This window comes from Antechinus flavipes, chromosome 1, assembly GCF_016432865.1.
Source record: "Antechinus flavipes isolate AdamAnt ecotype Samford, QLD, Australia chromosome 1, AdamAnt_v2, whole genome shotgun sequence".
NCBI classification, from domain to species: domain Eukaryota; kingdom Metazoa; phylum Chordata; class Mammalia; order Dasyuromorphia; family Dasyuridae; genus Antechinus; species Antechinus flavipes.
Genome location: NC_067398.1, coordinates 383924337 through 383939909, shown reverse-complemented (window position 1 = coordinate 383939909; position 15573 = coordinate 383924337). Strand labels below are relative to the sequence as shown.

The following is a 15573-nucleotide window of genomic DNA, read 5'->3' as shown; positions in this document are numbered from 1 at the left end:
CCCCTGAGCATACCAACAGTTTAACCCCTGAAGTTCCCCCTTGGCTATTTGATAGCTAAGAGAGAAACAGACCCCTCTTAGTGGATCTTCCCAGCTGGAAAGAACTCAGTTCCATCCATCACCACTGTTTGATGACTCTGACAGCTTCTCACCAATCCCCCCCACCTTCACCTCCAAAGGGAAAACAAACTGTTCAGTTAGTCATATGTCCATCCTTTAAAAATCAATCCAAATTCTGTGCACTAAATTTGAAGCATTAAATGAGTAGGGGAAAGGGTGGTTGCAATTAAAGACTTTAGAAAGAAGGGAGGAGAACATGACTCAGGCCTTGGAGGTCTTGGAAGGGTGCAGGATAGGAGAATCTCCTAGCAAAGAAAGGATTGGGGTGAGGAAAGTGCAAGTGTATCTCTCGAGTCCCAACATCAGCAAACGCTCCTGAATTAGTGCCAAGTCATTGTTTCACATAGAAAACTTGGTATCTGATTTTTTTCCCCCTCCTTTTCTCAACCGATTGTTTGAGCTTGGAGCTCTTCTAGTAACGTGGAGAGCCGCTAATTCCACATGAATATTTCAGCATTTCAGGACAGATGCTTTGCCCGGGTTTTGACATTAAATAGAGAAGAGGGTTTTCTGCATATGAATCTCTCAGGCCACTAGCCATTTAGTTCCAATAAGCATTTTAAACATTTTCCTTAAGATACTGAATGAAAGTTTAAAAAAAAAAAAAACTTCTGGGCATCCGAGAAGTAGGCAAAAGTTGAATACATGTCAAGAAGTCACAGAAAGGGATAATAAAAAGATATTTCAGAGAAGAGAAAGTTGGCGTTCTAGATATTAGATAAAAAGATAAATAGATCGGCAAATAAACAGGAGAGAAATAGAGAAAACACGTAAGACTGGCCCTACTAATGACCGGCTCTGATTGACAAAATTCTTTTTCCTGATAGAAAGTGCAATTAGCATTTGGAGAAGGGAAGGGAACTTAAGGAACAGGAGAAACACGTGCGATCTAAGACTAAATTATTGCTCTCGTGGCAAAGAAGGGGAAAAAAAGTCGAATTTGTAAACCTAGTGGACACTTTAGGTTCGGATAGGAACTCTGCCAAAAAAAAAAAAAAAAAGCCTCAACACTATTCTTTTCGTGACTATATTACTGGCACTCATACACACGTGTGCCTAAGTGAAAACACAGGGGTCCCCGAACTTTGGAGACAGATCATCTCGGAGAAACCACTGAATAAAGGAATCTGGGGGGCGAAGAGTAGATCAAACCCTTCCCCTAGCTGCAAGCAGCTGTAATTGGATTGTATCCAGTCATATTCCCTGTCATTGTATTGACTTTCGCTCTCTTGGATGATATTATCGAGATCACTGAACCTCTCTGCTGATCTGGCTGTCAAAAGGCTGAGACAGGAGCCCCCGGCCTGGAAAACGTGCATCAGCCAAGATAATTTGAAGTGAAATTTTCATTTTGACAGTAAACCCCTCAATTTCTAAAGGCTCCGCACACGAAGAGCTCAGTGGCAGGGGGAGGCTTTACAGAAAGCCCACGTCTTAGACTGAAAAGGGCAAAAGAACTCGAATTAGTTGTAATAGATAAAAGGGCAAAAATAAAGAGTCAAGGGTACTTGACAGTAATAGCGAAAGTGGAGTCTCGGGGGAGAAGCGTTTTCAGCTCCAAGCTGGGCCAGCAGGAATTTTAATGCAGCCGGGGCGGCCGCCCGGAGCCTTCCACTGCAACCCTTTAGACAAAGCAAATCATTTTCAGCCAAAATAAGGCATGGAGGACAGGGATGATGGGGGATAAAAGATGAAGGGGGAGAGGAGAAGGGGGGGCGGGGGGAAGAAGGGACAGAAAAGGGAGCGAGGACTTAGGCCGGAAGCAGAGCCACAGGGGGACTACGCCTGGGATAGGAGGCATGACCAAGGGGCCCACTGTTGATCCTACAGGTCTGGGGGGAGGGGGGAGGACAAGCTAGTCAAGGAATAGGAGGAAAGAGTCTGATCTGGTTTCCCAGGAGGAATGAGTCTCTGCCTCGTGGAACTGTTGTTTTTCGGAAGGAGCCTCCTCGCTACTTGTTGGTGATAGAAGACACAAAGTAAGCCGGAATAGGAGCTAGCCCAAGATGCCCATGGGGACGTCATCACTCCCGCCAAGTTCACTAGGCTTTAGGGGCTCCTGACCTACCTGTGGCTCTATATCGTTCATTCATACACAGCCTGGCTCCCACCATACACTTCCCAATGGAACTAGGACATTGCATGAAAAATAAACAATACAATTCGAAGCTGAAAGTCTTTGAATATATCTCGCAGGGAGAGAGGTGGAAAGAGAGGGTCGACCCAAAGGGCTTGATGACACTATTTAAATAAACCCAAAGAATATGCGAGTTAGAGACTTTAAAAATGGAGAGGGGAGGGAAAGATTAAGTGAACTAGGAACTTGGATGTCATTTCATCCCAAATAACCGAGGGAATTTCTTTTATTTTTTTTTCTCCAGGAATCAGACACCCACCCCATAAGCTTTCTGTAGAGTACTTTCATGATCTCAGAAAGTAGGATACATACCTTTGCAGCCTTTTCTTTTCCTATTTCTTTAACATTTTAAACATACCCTAGGAGAGCATTCGCAGTGAGATTTCCCAACTTTCTCGAGTTCAGAAAAGGAAAGAGAAATTAATTCCGAATGTTTGATTTAACGGGGTAAGTAAAAAATCATTGTCGATGGGTCCAGGGGTGGGGAGGAAGGGGGAGGGAGAGAAGTGTAAGGCAGAGGTACAAAAGGAAGATTGTAAAAGAAAAAGGAAAGAAAAGAAAGAAAAGAGAACGAAAAAGGCTGGAAACTGAGAGACTCTAAATCATTCAGCCATGGCAAATTCAAACACACAAAGGAGGGGATGCTAAATTAACGGCGCTTTTTACATAGGGCCCAAATAAAACTGTAATCAGCGACGCGTTACTTTTCATTAAGCGAGTTTGACAGCAGCATATTCAGCCTCGACTAGGGAACAGGAGCGAAGAAATATACTGCTCTCCCAGCCCGAGTCATAAGATAATTCCTTAAGCTCCATTAACAACTCTTAGCCGCAGGAAATGGGCTCCCTGAAAACATCTCCAAATCTAAAAGCTTTATCGACCTCTCAAACCTCTGCTGATGGTTCTATTTTTTTTAACTTGGGGAGAGACGTCCAGCAAGGTAATAGACTTTGACACAACACCTTCTTAACTAGAGAGAGAGGCAGAGAAAACCAGACCTTAAATGATATTTAAAAGGCAGCCAATTAAGATTTAAAATGATTGTCTCCTGAGATTATGCATGCGATTTATGTCACCTACTTTTTCTAGGCATGCATGCAAAATTGCAACTGGGTATATGGCCTATTCTTGATTTTTTAAATGAATTAAGAAAAACAGAAAATAAAAGTCATATCAATTAAATAGTCCAGTATTTCAGTGCTTAATACATTGAAGCTTAATAAAAGGGTTAAGTGTTAGGCAGAGTGAATTTTAAAATATCAGGGTAGAGAATTAGCTAATTAACATAGAAACAAAGCACAATCTTCCTATGAATATTTCTTGAACATACTGTTTTCTGGCATAAATTTCTAGAAATAGTCTCAAACTCTACTGATGGAAGCCTTTTATTAGTGGATTATTAGTGTAGCAGAGTGTGAATTTTTTTTTCAGAATTCTCATAATGGAAAGTCTGATGACATGACAAGAGTTTAAAGGTACATCTTACTAATATCAAAGAACTATGATAGAAATGCTGGATCCAAAATGTTCTTCTGGCTGGTAGGACAGAGTAAAACATAGTTATTGTCCCTTATTTCATTTAAATATAATTGCCTCCACTATGAATTTTTCTCTATTTTGGTATAAAGTTCAATAATTCAATCTTTTTTTTCCCCTTGTCCTACCTAGTGAAATGGTTTCTAAACACCATTTAAGGGCAAGGCCACAATGAACCATCCTTCAAAATGCCTTGAAAGCATTGAGATGGAAAAAAAATTGTATGTGGGGGGAAATATCCACTCTTATCTAGATTATCCTAATATGCATAAGGTACGGAACTAGTTTTGTACATAAAGTGGAAATTCTCTGGACCTGGGGAAGTGATAAGCATAAAGGTGCATTTTCTATTGAATGTTCTTCTGGTTGAACTATAAACCTTTGATGGAGTTTTAATCAGTTCTGTGTTTGGGGAGAGCTGACTAAATTTTTATGAGAATTTTCATAATAATTTTTGCATTTTTAAAGGCAAGAGACAAATCTTATTGACCCAAAGGTCAATGACTAGTAAGATTCATAGACCTTCTGTGTTCCCATGTTCCTTTCTATACAACATATTGCAAGTAAAAAGTCACACAGCAACAAGTAGGGATACATAAATGTTCCCAAATGGCCTGAACTACTCTCAGAAACATGACATAGAAGAAATTAATGCTAATAATTTTTAAAGATTTCCAAAGCTGTGCCCATTAAAAGTAGGATAAGTCAATTGCCCAAACTATGGAAATTAAATTCTCATCCTTGTCTTCATTATATTTCAGGCAATTAAATGTTTTCATTGTCCCAAATAATTACATCACTTTTCTTGTGGACTCTGTTTTGGCATTATAAAAGTCTACTTCATTGCACCTGGATCTAGGATTTAGGCACCTACTATGGCAACTGTTGCCACAGTTAGTAGGTAAGGATAGTTTGTTTTCTGGACTTAGAGAGCTGCTTAGTAAGGAAAATCTGTGTTCCCCCTTGCCTGGAAGTAATACATCTGGATCTTGGATTTAGGCACCTACTATGGCAACTGTTGCCACAGTTAGTAGGTAGGGACAGTTTGTTTTCTGGACTTAGAGAGCTGCTTAGTAAGGAAAATCTGTGTTCCCCCTTGCCTGGAAGTAACACAGTGCTCACTTACTTATCCTTAGTTCCACTTTCATTCAATGATGGTTGAAATAATGCCTGACTTAGATGAGATACATTCCACAGTGGCAAAGTTGAGATTTGGCTGTCTTTGATCCCCTGCTTCATGTTTGCTTTGGTTCCTGAGGGGACAAATTTACCAAGCCTGTAGAGTCACATTCCAACATAAAGCATAAAGCCTTCATGGATAGAGACAAAACAATTTGGTGACCCCATCTCTGGTGCTTTTAGTAGTGCCTCCTCTATCCACTTTTCCATCTTCATTTTGGGGTTTTTACCAAGACAAATTCACAAACTTTAGGTTAAGAATCCTATTATCTTATCTAATGTTGCACACATATTATTTCCTTGGAGGAGAAATAGATTCTCCAAAATGAGGGATTTTTACCTTTGCTTAGACATAATAAATATTTATTGAATTACAGAGTGTTTATACAGGTTAGTGCTCATAGAAATCATAAAGGAGGTTTTTGCCCAAACTTTATTGGATTCTTTAATCAACTATCTCAGTGCAGAATCATATAACAGTAGAGTTAAATAGGACCTTGGAGGCCATCTAGTTATGGGCATGAATATGCATAGCGCCTTTCATTAATATGAATTTTTTTTAAAGGAAAACATTTTCAAATACAGATAAAGGACATTTTATTTATTTATTAATTTAAAAGCACTAACACTTAATTTTCAAAAGTTAACACTTTAAATTTTACTTTTAAAATGAGATCCAAGTCAAAAACATTTATTAAACACCTATTAAGCACTTCAATAAGTACCAGAGACACAAAAGAAGGCAAAAATTTTGCCTCTCCTCAAGGACCTTACATTTTAATGTGGAAGACAACATTCAAAATGGTCAGTGTCTTCTCATAGGTTGAAATAAGGCTATTGTACTAGATATTCTCTAACATCTGATTTAAGATTTTTAAATTTCCATGATCTTGGAATGCTTTTAAATATAAATTTTGTATGAACTCCAACATTCTCTTTAAAGTTATCATTCACTTATTCATTTTATAAAAATTTATTAGGTATCTGCTATCTAATCAAAGCACTGTTCTGAAAGGAGGAAAGGACTGAAAAGGTTGTATTTACGTATGTGTGTACGTGTGTATGGCAGTAGGGGTGTGGTATTTAGAAATAAGATAATAAGACTTTTAGCTCCTATCCTTAATGAGCTTACAATTGTGAAAAAGAGATGTGAAACATCCAAAACAAGAAAAATACAAGGTAATGGTGATGTAATACTGCAGTGTAAATGTAAAAAAAAAAAAAAAAAGTGTAGGGGCTTAGAGAATGGAGAGATCATTTCTTTTGAAATAATCAAGAAGAACTTCATGAATTGGCATTAGACTGGGCCTCCAAGTAATGAAAGACTTGTTTTGTTTAATAGATTATGATATGAGAGTGTCAGAGACTGAGAGAGACAAAGATAAAGACATAAATACATACAGAGAAAGAGAGACAGACACAGACACAAGAGACACAGAGAAAGGACAGAAGGAGATGGAGAGTCTAGGTTGGAGTGAGGAAGGGCCACATGAATAAAAGTATAAGTCAGGAAACCCCAGGCTAAATTTTAGGAAATCAATTAATCAATTCAAAAGCATTTGTACCATTATGGACCAGGAAATGCTATGTGCTAGAAATACAAAGAATGATTCAATCCCTACTTGCAAGGAGCTCACATTCTAATGTGAAAAAAAGAATTTCATAATAGTTTAACTGGGCCTGCCAACAGTTAATCTAGAAAGGTGGGAAAGAGTGACCTTAAAATGTCAGGCTTGGTGATTTGGATGTAATTTAAAAGGCAACAAATAGCTGCTGAAGTTTTGTGTCTGTTTTTTTTTTTTTTTTTAAATCAGCAAAGTGCCATAGTCAAAGGGATACTAGAGAAAGATTAGCCTGACAGGTATATGTGAAGTATTAAATTGAGGACAGATTGAAACCAGAAAGACTAATTAGAAAACTATTATAAACTCTACAAACAAGAAAATAAAGGAGTGATGGTAGTGGGAAAAGAAAGGAAGGAACACAGGCAGTACACACACACACACACACACACACACACACACACACACACACACACACACACACACATTTTTTATATTCCTTTATGGGGGACCATAAAGAAATATATCTCCATATGCAAAAAGAACGATGTACAAATAGACAAATATTCCAAGAGAAAGAAAGAGAGCTATAATTAGGTAGGTAGATAGATAGACAGACAGGCAGACAAATAAATAGGTAGATATACACACACATACAGAAGGAAGAGAAAGAGAAAGGTCAAAAGTACAATTATTATCCAGCAACTGAAATGTTTTTCATTTATGGAATCTCAGAGCTAGAAGAGACTTCAGAGACAACTAATACTGCTTCTCCCAAGAATTCCCACTACAACCTAGCAAATAGTCATCTAACCTTTGAAGACATCCCAACACTAAAGTTATTAGAAAAGTTTCTTTATGTGAAACTTTACTGTACCTATGCAGTTTCTACACATTGCCCCTAGTATTATTCTCTGGAGAAAGTCCAACAATTCAAATCCTCTTTCCACATAATAATCCTTAAAATATTTGAAGACAGAGATCATCCCCCACTTCAAAATTATTTTATTATTCAAGTAAAATAGCCCAGAAATCCTTCAATTTATACTCATATGAAAGAGTCTCAAGAACTTTACTATCTAATCATCCTTCTCTGAAAATTATCTCACCTATCAATGTCCTCCTAAAATGTGTCACCCCAAACTTGAACACAAGATTTCACCAATTCAAGCTAGTGAACTTCTCAGAGAGGAGCTTGCTTGCACTGGGAGATTAATTATTTTGACATGGTCATACATTGGAGATATCCTTGTCTCCTGGGGGATAACCTTCTCTTGCCATTTAAGCTGAAAATTTCTATCAATTTCTTTATGAGAAGAGGACCCTTTGCCTTGTAAATATCTGTTGGATAAAATCAGCTCCACCTTCTTGCAGATGTGCCTAAATGGCATTTAAAATCTCTTCTTCAGTTGGAAATTCAATTAAAGAGGGATTGACTTCAATCTGAGATATAAGGACAATGGGGTAGTCTTTCAAGCTCATATTAGACTGATCAACCACAATCTAAGATAGTGTATCTTGAATTCAGCATTATGATGTCATTGATCCTCCTTGAATACAAAGGATGAAAAACAACTATATATGAGGTACTGTGCTAAGCCTTGGGACTACAAAAACAAGCAAAAGTCAAGGCAGTCAGTCACTGCCCTCATGGAGTCTATATTCTAATGAGGAAAGACAGTACCTGAAAGGAAGATGAAAAATGAGAGTGAGAGAGAGGACCTACTAATACTCCGGGCATAGAGACAAAACCTAGAGAATCAGAAGTCTAGTCAGGATGGGATTTGGCCAGCCTGGGTAGATTCCCAAAATGGACACTCCCTGGAAAGAACCCAGCAATGATAAAAGAGTTGACATGTAGGAGGGAAGTTTCAGGATAAAAGAGACACCAGAGACAAAATTTGACCTGCAATCCACTATTCCCTGTTATGTCTCATTACAAAAAATACAATAGAATACAAAGTCATGGGTGACACTTTCTCAATGACATAATCATATAATATTATCTAACCAGTGGCTCAAACCAAACATATTTTTCTAGTTCTGCTGTGGAAGTTGTTGCATTTTATCACAATAAAAGCCTATTTTGGTCGAATTTGATTAATGTTCTTTAAGAAACTATTGACTCAATAGATTTTTTAGCATTGTCCAGTGGCCATGAGGAGTTTGTTATGAGGATGAAATGAGATCATGTAGATGAAAATGCTTTTAAAAGCATAAATATCATATACAGCAACATTACTATTCTTATTTTTATTAGTAGTATTATTTTCTTAACTGACAGCATTTAGGCATTAAGATTAAATTAAATTTCAGCCTATGATCAATGGAAGGAAAACCAAAATCTAAAACCATTTGTTAGTCTTTGGGATAGACAAGACTTAAGTAGATCTCTCCAGGGGAGAGTATGAACAGTGATGAATTACTCTCAAGGTGAACTAGTGGACAGAGTGCTGGGACTTGGAGTCAAGAAGATAGCTCTTCTTCATGAGTTCATATCTTGCCTCAAACACATATTAGCTGTGTGACCCTAGGCAAGTCAACTAACCTTATTTGTCTCAGTTCTTCAAATACAAAATTACCTAGAGAAGGAAATGACAAACTACACATTTAATAAGATAATTTGGTGGCACTAATTTTTGGAGTTGTCTGGTAATGGTGTGTGTGTGTGTGTGTGTGTGTGTGTGTGTGTGTGTGTGTAATGGAGTTGATTCATCATGATTATACTAAACACTGTCCTTAGTTATTATTGATCTACTGGCTGGGACTTTGAATAAGGGCTAGAACTTGAAGAATGTGAGGGAAATAAGAACTGAGAGTGAAACTGACTAGACACCATAGGCTCTCATTCTCTCTCCTCACACTCTTTAGGTTCTTGCCTATTGGAGAGGACTGAGTTGAGGAGTTTCTGAAAGCAAAATAATAGAGCTATGGAGCATCAAGGGACAGAAATACAATGTATAAAAATAAACTCTAATATTTACCTTGATTGATGCTGGAAGTTCTATGGACTGTGTAGGATCAGGGGAAAAGATTAATTCTCTAAGTGACTCTGAGACTTTACCCCAAATTGGGGTTGCAGAGAGAGGGTGGCACAGAGAATAGTAATCTAAATCTGAAGGATTGTATGGTTCCCTGGGAAATGAAGCTCACAAGAGATGGAAAAAGTATGTTGAGTCTTTATGAATGATGACAGCAAAAAAGTTAAACCATTATCTACTAATCATAGACAAAGAGTGATAGCTTTAATTTTGTTACCTAAATGATCCAATTCTGTCTTTAGTAACTGAAATGGTTCATTCTCTTAAACAACAGAATAGTAACATTCTTTTAAACAGTAGTTCTATATTTAAACCTTAGGATATTACAATATTTACTTTAGCTTTAATTAATTTTGAGATTTTACTGGCTTCAACATTTATCCTTTTTGAACTTTATTCTTATTACTTTACATTTGCTTTCATTTATGAATATAATTTCCTCTAAGAGAGTGTAAACTATTTGAGGAAAGTAATTCTTTTTGTTTGCCTCCATTTGGCGTGGTGTCTAGCACATGGTAAACCTTAATCATTTTTTTTGCTGAATTGAGTTAGATGGAGAGTAACCAACTGAATGGTACATTTGACTGTTTCATATAAAATGTGTGGACAAGAAAAATTAGAATGAAATACTCAATTCCCATTCAACTGTTTAGTCTAATAAGATAACAAATATGGGGAAGGCTTTATTTAATAAAATAAGAAAATATTTATCCATGGTTTACAATGATGATTGACATTACTCCATCAAAGGCTCTCTGCCCTTGGGTCCTGGACTTTCTTCTCCCTCCTCTGATACCCTTGTCTCTAATCTGTTTACTTTAGTCCATAAAACTGTTCAAACACAAAATTTAACTTTACCAAGATAGCACTCCTTTGAGGGCCACTTCCCAGACTTGCCCTAATGGTAGGGGTCTGGAATGCAAAGATAGCTGTAGCTTATGATCTCTGAGTTCTAGGAGTTAATCTTAGCAGTTGAGGTTTTTTTTGTTTGTTTGTTTGAGTTTAATATTTGGGATTCATGAGCACCCATCAGTTTACTTCCCATTAACAATCAGACTTTTACAAAGATATTTATTAAGCCAATATAGTAAGAATACTTGGAATTAAAAAAAAAAATTTCCAATTTCCGAAGTACACAAATACAGAGAATGCCCATGGGAAGAGAGGGCTGATTGTGAGGTACAGTGGAAATGTATGAAGAGAAGGTTACCTTACAAATACTGGTATTAGAAGTTGTTACTGCTGTTGTTGTTTGCAGGGAGAGGAGGTTGTCCATAGCTATCAATCTTCTCTAGTACAAGGGATCCTGCTCATAAAAATACTTCCTTCCACTGGTACTTTCTATAACCATTTGTATCCAACTTTGTGCTTGACCTTGGGGTGTCTTCTGGATGCATTTTCTGCTCTTGATCCAATATCTCTGAGTACATAATAAATTGAGGGGAGAGAAGGGAGAAGAGATCGGAAAGAAAAGGAAAAAATGGCTTTCTTCTGCTCAACAATAACAACAACCAAAAAATCCCTCATAGGAAATTTGATTGAAATCCTCTGAACTGAAATCCCCCATTATTGGATTGTTCCTCCACTTTACTGAATAATTGCTAAAATTTCTTCTTCTTTTTTTTTTTTTAAGTTCCCAATGGTATGGTTAGCTTGTTTAGTTAGACAGTCATGTTCATCCTTTCTTGAACCAATTAAAAAGAGTTCCTACCTGATGAAGGGATCATAGGATATAGAAAATGTGTTACACATTTTAACACTTTAATCATGTCTGTTAATTTATTGACATTTTCCTTCCCTCCCACAACATAAGGGACTGTGGGAATACAATATCAGGATCTATGATCTTACCAGCACGGTACTATCATCAATGCAGATAGCAACAACCTCTCTATACCATAGTAGATCATCTTCATGTGTTGCTGTGGCAGCAAAAAGTCCATCCTGGAGCACTATTCTAAGATAATGAGCTTCATAGGACTTAAGCTGAGTGACAATGAGAAGGCCACTTAGTGAGCCAAAATTCAATATATTTGCAGCTTGATAGAACTTGGAATTTTTCCTCCACTGCTATAGTCTTTAAGAATGAAGAGTTTTATCCATGTCTCTGTGAAAAATCAGAATTGTATTTAACTTAAGGACAAACTGTGTTGAGTCAAAATAAATCACAAGTTCAGTTTTATATTATTCTGGGTATTTCCAGGTTCCTTACTTCGTATTCTGTAGTCATGAGCATTAATCTATCATAGATCCTTTCTAAGAAAAATATTTTAAAACTTATCAAAATCTTAAAAAAAAAAAGTCACAATCCTCATTGGACTCTATCTGCCAACCCCTTAAGTGTGTTTGTTAAACATTTAACAAATAGGCTCTGGGGGTGGGAAATGTACATATAACATTTTTAAACTTTAATCTGCATCATTAACTGTTTTTCTACCACACCAGTCTAGACAATCAAGAAATTAATAAATAAAGCCCTGATTTGTAGTATTGGATGATTTCTAACTATCAGCAGTTTGAGCTTTTTAAATATACTCCTGCCCTTAGGGATCCATCTATTCTCCTGTTAAGAAATCCTACTCTTGTTCCAAAAGTTCAATGATCTCTAATGATAATTCATTTCAACTGATACTTTGGTTGGGGAGGGGGGAAGTAACAGAAATTGTTTGTAATATTGGTTGACTATTGTCCTTGAACTTGTCTTCCTCCCCAGTTTACCAGGAGTTCTTTTGGCATTTGCTTTCATCAGATCATTTTCTCTCTAGCTTTCCTCTCTATTCTTAACTCTAGATACTGACCAAAAGATCCAACTATATCATTCCCTTCATCAAATTCTTTCCTGGAGTCTCTCTTCCATGTTTCTCTAGTTGTCTTTACACTGTCCTTTAGTATTCAAAAACCCTGCCCTTAAATATTATATAATCATATCACTCAGAAAAAGATCTCTTCCTCTCCTCTCCCCCAATCCCATCATATATATATATATATATATATATATATATATTTTATTCCCATGACCCTTCCTATATTTAAAGAACATTATAGGATCATAAGCTTTAGAATTATAGAACAACTTAGAGATCAAGTAGCACAAGATTCTTAAATTATAAATGAGGAAATGGAAGCCCAGAGAAGTTAAATGATTTGTCTAAGAATACATAGGTCAAAAATATCAGAGACCAGATTCAAACCCAATTCCTCTAATCTTGATTAATGAACAGTTAATGAGATGGTAGACTTTTAAATGAAGAGATGAATTGAAAACCTTCAGCTCCTCTTGCTGAGACCGTGCTTCATCTTGAAACTCAGCCAGATTCCTGAATCTGCACAAAGAAACACCTCTAATCAAACCACTCATTCAGGAGCTGAGTTATCCCAAATCCCAGTGGAGGGGAGAAAAAGGAAGAATATAAGGGCATAGATTTAATGCTTTAGGGATGGAATGCACCTAGATCAGATTCTTTTTACACTCTAAATAAAAGTAAGGTGTTCTAGTTGAGTGGGATCCTGTACAAGATGGAGGAACATGCACCCAAGGATAAAGACAATCTCTCCTTCAGTCATCTTTTTATTATCACATCTTCTCTGGAAAGTTCTTATTCTCTCCTCTTAAGCATTTAAAATATTTATTACTATTCAGTTACATTTTAGCACAGGAATCTCTACCTGTTCCCATTTCTTATGGGATAGCATCATATGTATATAATTCATATGCACTTTTTGGGAAGAGGCACAGTTTATCAATCTGCAATCAAGGAATTATTATTAATGAAAGATCATGTTTATACTTCCATTTTAAATGTAAATATATTTCTTTAAACTATCTTTTTAGTTTGTTGTAGCCATTATAATACCAATAAGAGATATACTCAAATTTGCAAAGCAGAATATATGGAATTATTACTTCTAACCTGATCTACTCTGACTCAATAATTTCACAGAATGACAGTTCTCAACAAGGAGTAGAATCTTACTTAAACAAATGATTATCTTTCACAATAAGACTACTAACAGGACAATAATTAATGAATTTGTTAACAGATGTCTCTTATTTATGGACAATTAAATGAGGTTCCATGTTTTTGGTCTTACTATAATGTCCATTTTTGCAGTCATCCCTTGCCTAGGGGAAAAATAATTTATATTAGACAAGTAGGTAAAAATGCAAAATCAATTATTTTGATTAACAATAACTTCTGAAATGAGGATTCATTTATAAAATGGATGCAGATAAATATTTTATTTTTGCCTTTTAGGTAATCTGAGAGACCCAAAAAAACTTTTCTAAGTTTGGTGATTTTGGATGAATGACTGCCTCTTGTCAGATAGGAAGATTGACATGTCTGGTCCCTTCAAATGAGCATCAATGGAATGATCACAATATCAATGATTATACAGTGCCAGAGATACATAGTAAAATAGAAAAAGTAATGCAGAGTTTCATAAGGCAGATGCTCCAAGTTTGTCATCACAAGAATTTATTTTTGACTGGTTGGGGTCAGTGACTTGACTTTACCAAATCGATATTGCGCCTGCTTAATAGGCTAATTGAATATCAAACAACATACCCTGTCAGAAGAGTTTTCTATCATTTTTGAACATGGAATGTATGATGAGGGAGGGGAGACATGCTTATACATATTTAGAAGGAAACATATAGTGGTCCCTTCAGAAAGATTGTAACCTGGATGGAAATGGACCAATCCATTTTTTGAAAGGAGGAGACTGCACCCAGCTAACAAGTATAAAGTTTCTCTTGTTTCTGTGCTCAGTGATCTTTCTTCTCAAACAGGAGTGTAATCTGCTTCTGGCCAGAAACATGAAGACAATTCCTTAAGATTGCTCTTTAATACATTTTCCTCAATATCTAAAAAAAATAAGAATTTATTTTTGGCAAAAATGTTTAGGGTTTTTTTTTAAGGGTAAAATGGCCATTCATATGATCTAATCAGATCTCCTAAGGATCCTTTATAAACAGATTTGCCCCCTGAAAGAGGAAGGATGAGATATCTTTGAGTTCATGGTTCATAGAGATAGAGCAGTATGAAAACTCAGAGTAATCTAGTCTAACTCCTATAGATCTTCAGTTTTATTGGCAATCATCTTTTTAATTATGCTATGTTATAAAAATGATTGTTTTATTCCATAAAAGATAAATAAAATAATAATAATAAAAAAAAAAACTGAGGTCCACAAAAGTAGTGTTACAAAGGTTACCTCCACTTCTGCTAGTTTGTATTCTCTAGAAAGTTGTTATATTGCCATAATTTAAACTACTTTTCAATATTAAAAATATAAAGACTGTAGTGTTCTGATCATGAGCTATTTCTGATACAAGTAGCTTGAGATTTTCATATCTGTTCAGCCATTCATGTAAAGGTGTTGCTTGTCAAAATGATTACACACAGGGAAGGCTAAAGAGAAGGGCTGATAGCATCTCTAGGCAACAACTGTCTTGAGTTTTTAGTTTATCTTCATCTTCCAAATTTTCTGCTCTCTTACTACTTTGTGAATGATTTGTCCATCCTAATACTCCCCTCAACCATTATTCAATGAGCAATTCCCTAGCAAAGCATCATCTCAAGAAAAGAATGACAATCTAAAGGGGAAATTCATTCCTTTAATTGAGCCAAAATTAGTTTCTTTTTAATTTCTAATTATGAAATAATTCTCAAACTTTCTTTAACAGACATTTCAATAGATTTTTAAAACTTCTATTTCATCTCTAAATATCCAGTATAAAATTTATATATAAATCAATATTCTTCTTGCCTGATTTTATTAGGGACTGACACAATCTTTTTATATGTCATAATCATTTTTGGATGAAGCTTATGGAACTCTGCTAAGAATAATGATTTTAAATATACAAAAGAAAATATAGAGAATTACAAATGAAACCAATTATATTGAAATGATTATCTATCTATCTATCTATCTATATCTGTGTGTGTGTGTTCATTGGGTCCATGTTAAGAACCTCTACACTAGATATACT

General features: G+C 36.0%; 1 long non-coding RNA gene across 1 annotated transcript in view; it reads right to left on the bottom strand.

Annotated features, from left to right (window-relative positions):
- LOC127543598 (uncharacterized) overlaps positions 1 to 15573 on the bottom strand; it is a 71715-nt gene that overhangs the window by 9293 nt on the left and 46849 nt on the right. The gene's annotated exons all lie outside the window — the stretch shown is intronic.